This window comes from Helianthus annuus, chromosome 8 (assembly GCF_002127325.2).
Source record: "Helianthus annuus cultivar XRQ/B chromosome 8, HanXRQr2.0-SUNRISE, whole genome shotgun sequence".
Lineage (NCBI taxonomy): Eukaryota > Viridiplantae > Streptophyta > Magnoliopsida > Asterales > Asteraceae > Helianthus > Helianthus annuus.
In genome coordinates, this window is record NC_035440.2 from 16,472,086 (window position 1) to 16,481,777 (window position 9,692).

The window sequence follows — 9,692 nt, forward strand, 5'->3', positions numbered from 1 at the left end:
CAAGAGCCACCCGATATAAATTAACTCCTTAATAAGAAACAAAACTCCATAAAACAGCCTGCCGACACGGGGCCGTGCCCGGTCAACACGCCCCCGTGTTCACTCAGAAGATTCTCTGCTGATTCTGTCAGAATACGGACAAAATGTGTCAGGATTTTCTCTGCACACGGGGCCGTGTTCAGCGGACACGGGGCTGTGTCCAGTGTGCTGTCGTTTTCTTTAAATGCAGCCTGAATCCTGCTCATTTTTTACCACTTCACCAAGCAGAGATTCCTGGGATCTTCACATATACCATCCTAGGTAAGTGCTAAAAGAAGGTTCCTAAGGACCATCTTGTCTTTTCCACTTTTGTTCATTTCTCCTTCTTCCAAAAATTTTTCAAACCTTACCTCCATGGAAGCTTGGAAACCCATGATTCCAACTTTCTATGAAAGGTTTGTAGGAGTTTTTGCTACGGATTCTTGTCTAAAGTTAGTTCTATAACTTTGTTTTAAATTATCTGAGCTTAAAACACAATAAAAGTGTATTAAAATAATTTAAAAACCTGGAATCGATAGACAAAAATCCTGCAGACAGCTGAACACGGGGCCGTGCTCACTGAGCACGGGGCCGTGTTCGAGGTACTGTTTTGCAAAAGTTTAGTTATCTTCGGTTTATTTCGCAGAAAATGGCCAGCAGAAACAGCGGAACATCTTCAAGAAATAACCGAAATGGAAGGAGATCGTCCACGGCGGAGGATTCCCTAGTAAACTACGTTTACGCTTTGAGGGAAGCCATAGACGAAATGACGGGGGTAGAGGAAGCATTGGTGGACCGTATTAATCATCTGACGGTAGGTTTGGAGGGCTGCCTGCGAGAAGTAAACCTCCTGCACCAAAGGTTAAACCTTCTCGCTTCCCCGCCTTTGGTTCCAGTGATAACCCAAAGGGCGTGGAATGTAGTACCCGAGGTCATCATACCAGCCGAATGGCACGCCATGCACCAAGTACCTCAACCAAGGGTGGTGCAAGGAGTCCCGGTGAGTGTTCCTCCTCGAGACACGGAAGAGAATGAAGCTACCTTCTACCTCCCAAGGGATATAGAAGAATGGCTTTGAGTAACAACCGAGGAGTCATCGGCTAGGGAGTGTTACTACATCGGGAAGCTATTCCCGAAACTTTCCTAAATAAGTAGAACCCTTATGATAACCTTATGTATCCCTTAGTTATTTAGCTAACTTAATGTAATGTCTCTCTATTAGCAATGTTATGATGGTTTTTAAGATTGATGGTTGTTTTGAGAATAAAACACACTCATGGTGGTAATGGATGAAAAAGGGAACGAGAAAAATGGAACCATGCACGAAGAACAGAGCAACCCGACAAAAATCTCCATCACAGAAGGCTCAACACGGGCCGTGCCCAACCAACACGGCCCCGTGCTGAGCCCCTGCAGAAAATCACCCAGTTCAGGTAACTGGACACGGGCCGTGTTCAGCAGACACGCCCCCGTGTCCAGGCTTCTGTTTCAATTCTGTAATTTTTGTTACTGGCACTTGACCACGGGGCCGTGCCCGGTCAACACGGGGCCGTGTCCAGGATGCCAGTAACATAAATCTTTGCTTTTTAACCCACTTTTACACATTCTAATCAACCAAAAACTTTATTTTTGGACACATTGAGGACAATGTGTAATTTAAGTGTGGGGGGGATGTTAAAACCTTGAAATTTTGCAAAATCCTAAACACAAGCCTTACACAAAACTCTATTGGAACCGCTAAACACCCCAAATTTTTTTCAAAAACTTTTTCATTTTTTTTATTTTTTATTTACTTGTCTTAGTTTAAGTTGGGAATAACAAGTTCTAAAAAGGTTATATTTTTACAAGTTTACAACCAATAGCGTCGTGATAAAAAAAAGAACCAACATAAGAAAATTATGAAACGGTATAACAAGTCTAGTTAAAAATTCGATTATATATACTTGGTCACATTAAAAACCCATTCCCACAAAAGTGAGTTTTGAGCCTTTATTGAGCATAAAAATACACATATTTAGATTAAATGCTCATTTTTCGTTTCTTGTGTGAATAGCTGCTCGGTTCTTACAAATCTAGAACTTGCCACGACGATACATTCCCGGTCCTTACCAACTTAAACCCAAGTAAGTAAATGATGGAGGCATTAGGACTAACCATTTTTCTTTCAAAACCATTATTTTTCATTTTTTTTACCTACCCAAAATCCCCCTAGATAGCCCCTTTGAGCCTAAACCTTTCATTTCATTACCCCAAAACCCTTTTTACCCACCAAAAACCTTTTTAATTTTTTTTTCACCCTTTATTTTAGTAACAAGCTCGTTTTTTTTCGTAAACTCATCTTTTTATGTGACGAAAAAAAAAAATGATGATGAAGTCAAAAACAAACAAAGCTATAAAAGCTTGTTTGGAGAAATACTTCAAAATAAAAAGTCACTAAAAACAAGGTACTTCACGAAAACCGACGCTTGTTACGATTTTCGCCCTTTTTACTAACCACTAACCAACCACCCACCTTTAACCCAAGCCTAACCCTTCACCCCAAAAAGTCCTCTTGATATTTACAAAGGTAAAAAGTTAAAAAGGAGGAGGATTGATTGCTTGGCAAGCCTATGGAATGCGTAAGTTCCATGCCGCTCTCGAGTGATTCACTAAAAATATACACCTTCGGCCGAGTGTTGAGTGATCTCCCGTGAGGTATGTGAACTTGTATATAAATGGAATTTTAATAAGGCATGCTATGCCCAAATAAGTAATTTATCTTATGAAACGTTCAAAATAAATCATAACGAATAGGATTGTAAATAAATAAAAATAAAACTTACAAAGACCTTGGATTCCCGACACTCTAGGACAAGCTAAAAAAACTTCTCTTCTACCTATTCCATTTGGGAGTGTAAGCCACATTTAAAGAGTTTTGCTTGAGGACAAGCAAAAGTTCAAGTGTGGGGGTATTTGATGTGTGTAAAATGCAACATATAAATCACATCAATTAAGGCATAAAACTAACCCTTTTTAAGTGCTAATGTTAGAAAAAGAGTGTTTTTGTCTTCCTTTTGTATTTTCAGGATGAAATGAGCTCAAAATCACAAAAGAAGCAAAAAGACAACTAATTCTAGCATAAATACAAGAAAAGGAACAAAAGTAGACTGCCCGGACCCTCAACGGCACCTCCCAAAGCAAAGGAGAAGAAACAGAGTCTGAACACGCCCCGTGTCCAGCGAACACGGGGGCGTGCCCAGGAAGCAGCAGAAAAGACAAACCAGTAGAAGCTTCCATCGCCCACCACGGGGCCGTGTCCAGCGGGCACGGGGGCGTGGTGAAAGTACAGCAGGCGCATTAATTGTAATTCGCAATTACAATTAATGAGGAGAGAGAGTGTCAGACGGGCACGGGGCCGTGTCCAGCGGACACGGGGCCGTGTCCAGCCTTCTGTTCAGCCTATAAATAGAGGAGCTTGGCTTCATTCTCTCTCATCCCTTGGCACACCACCTCTCTCACACTTCATCCACCACCCACCACCACCATAACACCATCATCCACCACCATCATCCATTGTCCATCGTAGAGTGTGTGAGTCGTCTCGGGATCCAAGATTGATCGTAAGAGTTCTTGACAATCAAGGCCATGTTTGCCTAAGTCTCTTACATCACTTGGTGAAGACAAGTGTTTAGTATAATACTTTTTATTTTTAATCTTTTGCACTTTTTATTTGGTTTTGTATTAATGACTTTAATAACTAGTTACTTATGTTGAAGGTGATCTTTCCTTATCGTTTGTCCGTGGTGTCTTGGCATTATTTTACTGTCTATATAAAATAAAAGATTTTCACCATTCATATCTCCACGGTCTATATGGAGGTATGTTGGCTACCTGGTCGGGGGTTAAGGGAACGGTTTGGTAAGGGTCTTGCCCTTGTTCAGCGTTTAGAGGTCCTGCTTGGGACCTGGGTCAAATTTAGTAGGATATCCTTCAATGCCCATAGGTATTAGATGGCGGGGATCCAAACTCTTTGACCCCCTCATAAGTTAACTACTATTAATACTATAACCCGGCTATTTAGGACTGTATCCCTGCTGACTCATACTACTTAGCCGAGGGTAACGTCACCGCCAAAAGCGGGGCCTACCACAATTTGCATTAATAACTTAATTCATTATCTTTCAATAATCCGACTCTTTAGGATTGTATCCTTGCTGACTCAAACTACTGGGTTGAGGGTAACGTCGCCTTCAAAAGAGAGGCCTACTACAATAACTAAGATAATCTCTTAAACAAGTGCAAAAGTGCGAAAATAATCAAAGGTTATACTAATACACGTGTCGGATCCAAGTGATTCATCTTGTCTATCTGTTTTTATTTTATTTTTATTTTCAGCATTTAGTTAGTTTTTATTTTTCTTAGTTTAAAACATTTTTCTAACCTTTTTGATTTGATTAGACGTTGAGGATAAACCGGTACTAAAAGCTCTTGTGTCCTTGGACGACCTCGGTATCTTACCAACACTATACTACGTCCACGATGGGTGCACTTGCCCATATGTGTGTTTAGTGTTAGTGAATATCGTGTTTTATAAATTTAAAACTTGGCTAAAAGTGTAAAAAGGGCTTAAATATATATAAAAAATATAACACACTTCACGCACATCACCACCGCACAAGCGGTGGTAGATATGAATGACGGAACACTCACCTTGAGGTATGGGGATGATGAAGTAAAATTCGGAGTTGGGAAGAGAATAGAGGATGACGACCCGGTCAACTACATGAAGGTTATTGATTCGAGCTTGGATGCTGCTCTCCGACGGTGTAACATGGGACGCCAAGCATCCCACTCAGAAAATATATAACCTCACATTGGGTCTAGCCAAGGACCCTTATAAACGTGGCGCACCACGGAGGCATTCCGCGGAACTATCCTTAGTTTAGTTTAATCTTTTAGTTTTAATTTGCAGGAATAAAACACACTCGTGGTGATAATGGATGAAAAAGGGAACGAGAAAAATGGCCCCATGCACAAAGAACGAAGCAACCCGACACAAATCTCCATTACAGAAGGCTCAACACGGGCCGTGCTCAACCAACACGGCCCCGTGCTGAACCACCTGCAGAAAAAACGCCCAGTTCAGGTAACTGGACACGGGCCGTGTTCACCAGACACGCCCCCGTGTCCAGGCTTCTGTCTCATTTCTTTAATTTCTGTTATTGGCACCTGAACACGGGGCCGTGTCCGGTCCCCACAGGGCCGTGTCCAGACTGCTAGTAACATAAATCTTTGTTTTTTAACACCACATTACACATCCAATCAACCTAAAAATTTATTTTTGGGACACATTGAGGACAATGTGTAATTTAAGTGTGGGGGGGAAGCTAACACTTTGAAATTTTGCAAGTCCTAACAACAAGCCTTACACAAAACTCTATTGGAACCGCTAAACACCCCAAATTTTTTCAAAAAAATTTTCATTTTTTCTTTTTACTTGTCTGAAGTTTAAGTTAGGAATCCCAAGATTAATAAGGTTATATTTTTATAAAATTTACAACCGAGAGCGTCGTGATAACAAGAACCAACATAAGAAAATTATGAAACGGCATAACAAGTCTAGTTAAAATTTGATTATATATACTTGATCACATTAAAAACCCATTCCCACAAAAGTGAGTTTTGAGCCTTTATAGAGCATACAAATTTACATCTTTAGACTAAATGCTCATTTTTCGTTTCTTGTGTGAATAGTCGCTTGGTTCTTACAACTCTAGAACTTGCCACGACGATTCATTCCCGGTCCTTACCAACTTAAACCCAAGTAAATGATAGAGGCATTAGGACTAACCATTTTTCTTTCTACACCATTATTTTTCAATTTTTTTTTACCACCTCCCCAAAATCCCCCTAGTTAACCCCTTTGAGCCTAAACCTTTCGTTTCTTTACCCTAAACCCTTTTTACCCACCAAAAACCCTTTTTATTTTTTTCACCCTTTATTTTAGTAACAAGCTCGGTTTTTCGCAAGCTCGTTCTTTTATGTGATTGAAAAAAAAAATGATGATGAAGTTAAAAACAAACAAGGTATGCAAACAAAAGCTTGTTTGGAGAAATACTTCAAAATAAAAAGTCACTAAAACAAAATGTGTTACGAAAATCGACGCTTTTTACGCTTTTCGCCCTTTTACTAACCACTAACCCAACCACCCACCTTTAGCCCAAGCCTAACCCTTCACCCAAAAAGTCCTCTTGATATTTACAAAGGTATAAAGTTAAAAAGGAGGAGGATTGATTGCTTGGCAAGCCTATGGAAGGCGTAAGTTCCATGCCGCTCTCGAGTGATTCACAAAAAAAAATACACCTTCGGCCGAGTGTTGAGTGATTTCTCCCGTGAGGTATGTGAACTTGTATATAAATGAATTTTAAAAAAGGCATGTTATGCCCAAATAAGTAATTTATCCTATGAAACGTTCTAAATAAATCATAACGAATATGATTGTAAATAAATAAAAATAAAACCCAAAAAGATCTTGGATTCCCGACACTCTATGACAAGCCAAAAACCTTCTCTTCTACCCATTCCATTTGGGAGTGTAAGCCACATTTAAAGAGTTTTGCTTGAGGACAAGCAAAAGTTCAAGTGTGGGGGTATTTGATGTGTGTAAAATGAAACATATAAATTACATCAAATAAGGTATAAAACTAACCATTTTTAAGTACTAATGTTGGAAAAAGAGTGTTTTTGTCTTCCTTTTATATTTTCAGGATGAAATGAGCTCAAATTCACAAAAGAAGCAAAAAGACAGCTAATTCTAACATAAATACAAGAAAAGGAATAAAAGTAGACTGCCCGAACCCTCAACGGCATCCTCCCAAGCGAAGAAGAGAAAACAGAAGCCTGAACACGCCCCGTGCTCAGCCAGCACGGGGCCGTGCCCAAGAAGCAGCAGAAAAGACAAACCTGTAGAAGCTTCTATTGCCACCACGGGGCCGTGTCCAGTGAGCGCGGGGGCGTGGCGAAAGTACAGCAGGCGCATTAATTGTAATTGCGAATTACAATTAATGAAGAGAGAGAGTGTCAGACGGGCACGGGGGCGTGTCCAGCGGACACGGGGCCGTGCCCAGCCTTCTGTTCAGCCTATAAATAGGAGTGCTTGGTTTCATTCCAACTCATCCCTTGGCACACCACCTCTCTCACACTTCATCCACCACCCACCACCACCATAACACCATCATCCATTGTCCATCGTAGAGTGTGTGAGTCGTCTCGGGATCCAAGATTGATAGTAAGAGTTCCTGACAATCAAGGCCATGTTTGCCTAAGTCTCTTACATCACTTGGTGAAGACAAGTGTTTAGTATAATACTTTTTATTTTTAATCTTTTGCACTTTTTATTTGGTTTTGTATTAATGACTTTAATAACTAGTTGCTTATGTTGAAGGTGATCTTTCCTTATCGTTTGTCCGTGGTGTCTTGGCATTATTTTACTGTCTATATAAAATAAAAGATTTTCACCATTCATATCTCCACGGTCTATATGGAGGTATGTTGGCTACCTGGTCGGGGGTTAAGGGAACGGTTTGGTAAGGGTCTTGCCCTTGTTCAGCGTTTAGAGGTCCTGCAAGGGACCTGGGTCAAATTTAGTAGGATCTCCTTCAATGCCCATAGGTATTGGATGGCGGGGATCCAAACTCTTTGACCCCCTCATAAGTTGACTACTATTAATACTATAACCCGGCTATTTAGGACTGTATCCCTGCTGACTCAGACTACTTAGCCGAGGGTAACGTCACCGCCAAAAGCGGGGCCTACCACAATTTGCATTAATAACTTAATTCATTATCTTCCAATAATCCAACCCTTTAGGATTGTATCCTTGCTGACTCAAACTACTGGGTTGAGGGTAACGTCGCCTTCAAAAGAGGGGCCTACTACAATAACTAAGATAATCTCTTAAACAAGTGCAAAAGTGCGAAAATAATCAAAGGTTATACTAATACACGAGTCGGATCCAAGTGATTCATCTTTTCTATCTGTTTTTATTTTATTTTTATTTTTCAGCATTTAGTTAGTTTTTATTTTCTTAGTTTAAAAACATTTTTCTAACTTTTTGATTTGATTAGACGTTGAGGATAAACCGGTACTAAAAGCTCTTGTGTCCTTGGACGACCTCGGTATCTTACCAACACTATACTACGTCCACGATGGGTGCACTTGCCCATATGTGTGTTTAGTGTTAGTGAATATCGTGTTTTATAAATTTAAAACTTGGCTAAAGGTGTAAAAAGGGCTTAATTATATATCTAAATTATATACACACCGACACACATCAACTGCCAGGCTTATCTCACGAGTTTCAACACTCTGTCAAGATTGGTTTCGTACCTTGTGACACCGGAACCCAAACGGATCGCGCGCTTCATTGGGGGTTTGGCCCCAGAAATAAAAGCTAGCGTGAAGGCTTCTAGGCCTGCTACCTTCAGATCCGTGGCAGATATATCTCTGTCTCTCACACTAGATGCAGTGAGACAGAGGTCGTTGAGGAATGCTGATAGCGAGAAGAGGAAACGTGAAGATGATGATTCACGTAGGTCTAACAAGAAGCATCGGGGTAATCGTGACCACAAGAAGGGGTCAGAGAACAAGAAGAATGACCGACAGTCAGGCGATAAGCCTTTGTGCAAGGTTTGTCAGAAACACCATTTCGGAAGGTGCAGGTATGAAAAGAAATCCCAGCCGAAGGCGTGTGGGATATGCAAGTCCTCTGAGCATAGGACTCTTGAGTGCAAGAAACTCAAGGATGCAACTTGTTATAGTTGCAATGAGAAAGGGCACATCAAGACTAACTGCCCGAAGATAGTGAAGAAGGCTTAAGATGGGAAGAAGACCAATGCGAGGGTCTTTCAGATGAATGTTCAAGAGGCTATCCAGAACGACAACGTCATAACCGGTACGTTTCTTATTAATGATGTATTCGCAAGAGTATTATTTGATTCTGGAGCAGATAAATCCTTCGTGGATGATAAGTTCTGCGAGTTGTTAAAATTACCTGTTAAAGCCTTGAATGTGAAATATGAAGTAGAACTAGCTGATGGGACTATGGGAACAGTCTCAACTGTTTTAGATGGATGTGTGATATCATTAGGAACCACTCATTTCCTTTATCCCTATTACCCTTTAAACTAGCTGGTTTCGACGTAGTGTTGGGTATGGATTGGTTATCGCATAACCAAGCCCAGATTGTGTGCAACAAGAAGCACGTGGTAATCAAGACTCCGTCTGAAGAACCACTTACTATTCAGGGAGATACTCGACATGGATTGCCTGCACAAGTATCTATGCTAAAGGCATCCAGATGTTTGAAGAAAGGATGTGTCATTTATATGGCACATGTGACTATCGGTGAGGAGAAACCCAAGATTGAAGACATCCCAGTCATCTCTGACTATCCTGAAGTTTTCCCAGAAGAACTGCCTGGTTTGCCACCAGACAGGCAAGTGGAATTCAGTATCGATATCATTCCAGGAGCAGCGCCTATCGCAAGAGCACCATATAGATTGGCACCCACGGAAATGAAAGAATTGAGGACGCAGCTAGATGATCTGCTAGCCAAAGGTTTTGTTAGACCAAGTTCATCTCCTTGGGGAGCGCCAATCCTGTTCGTCAAAAAGAAAGATGGTTCGATGCATCTA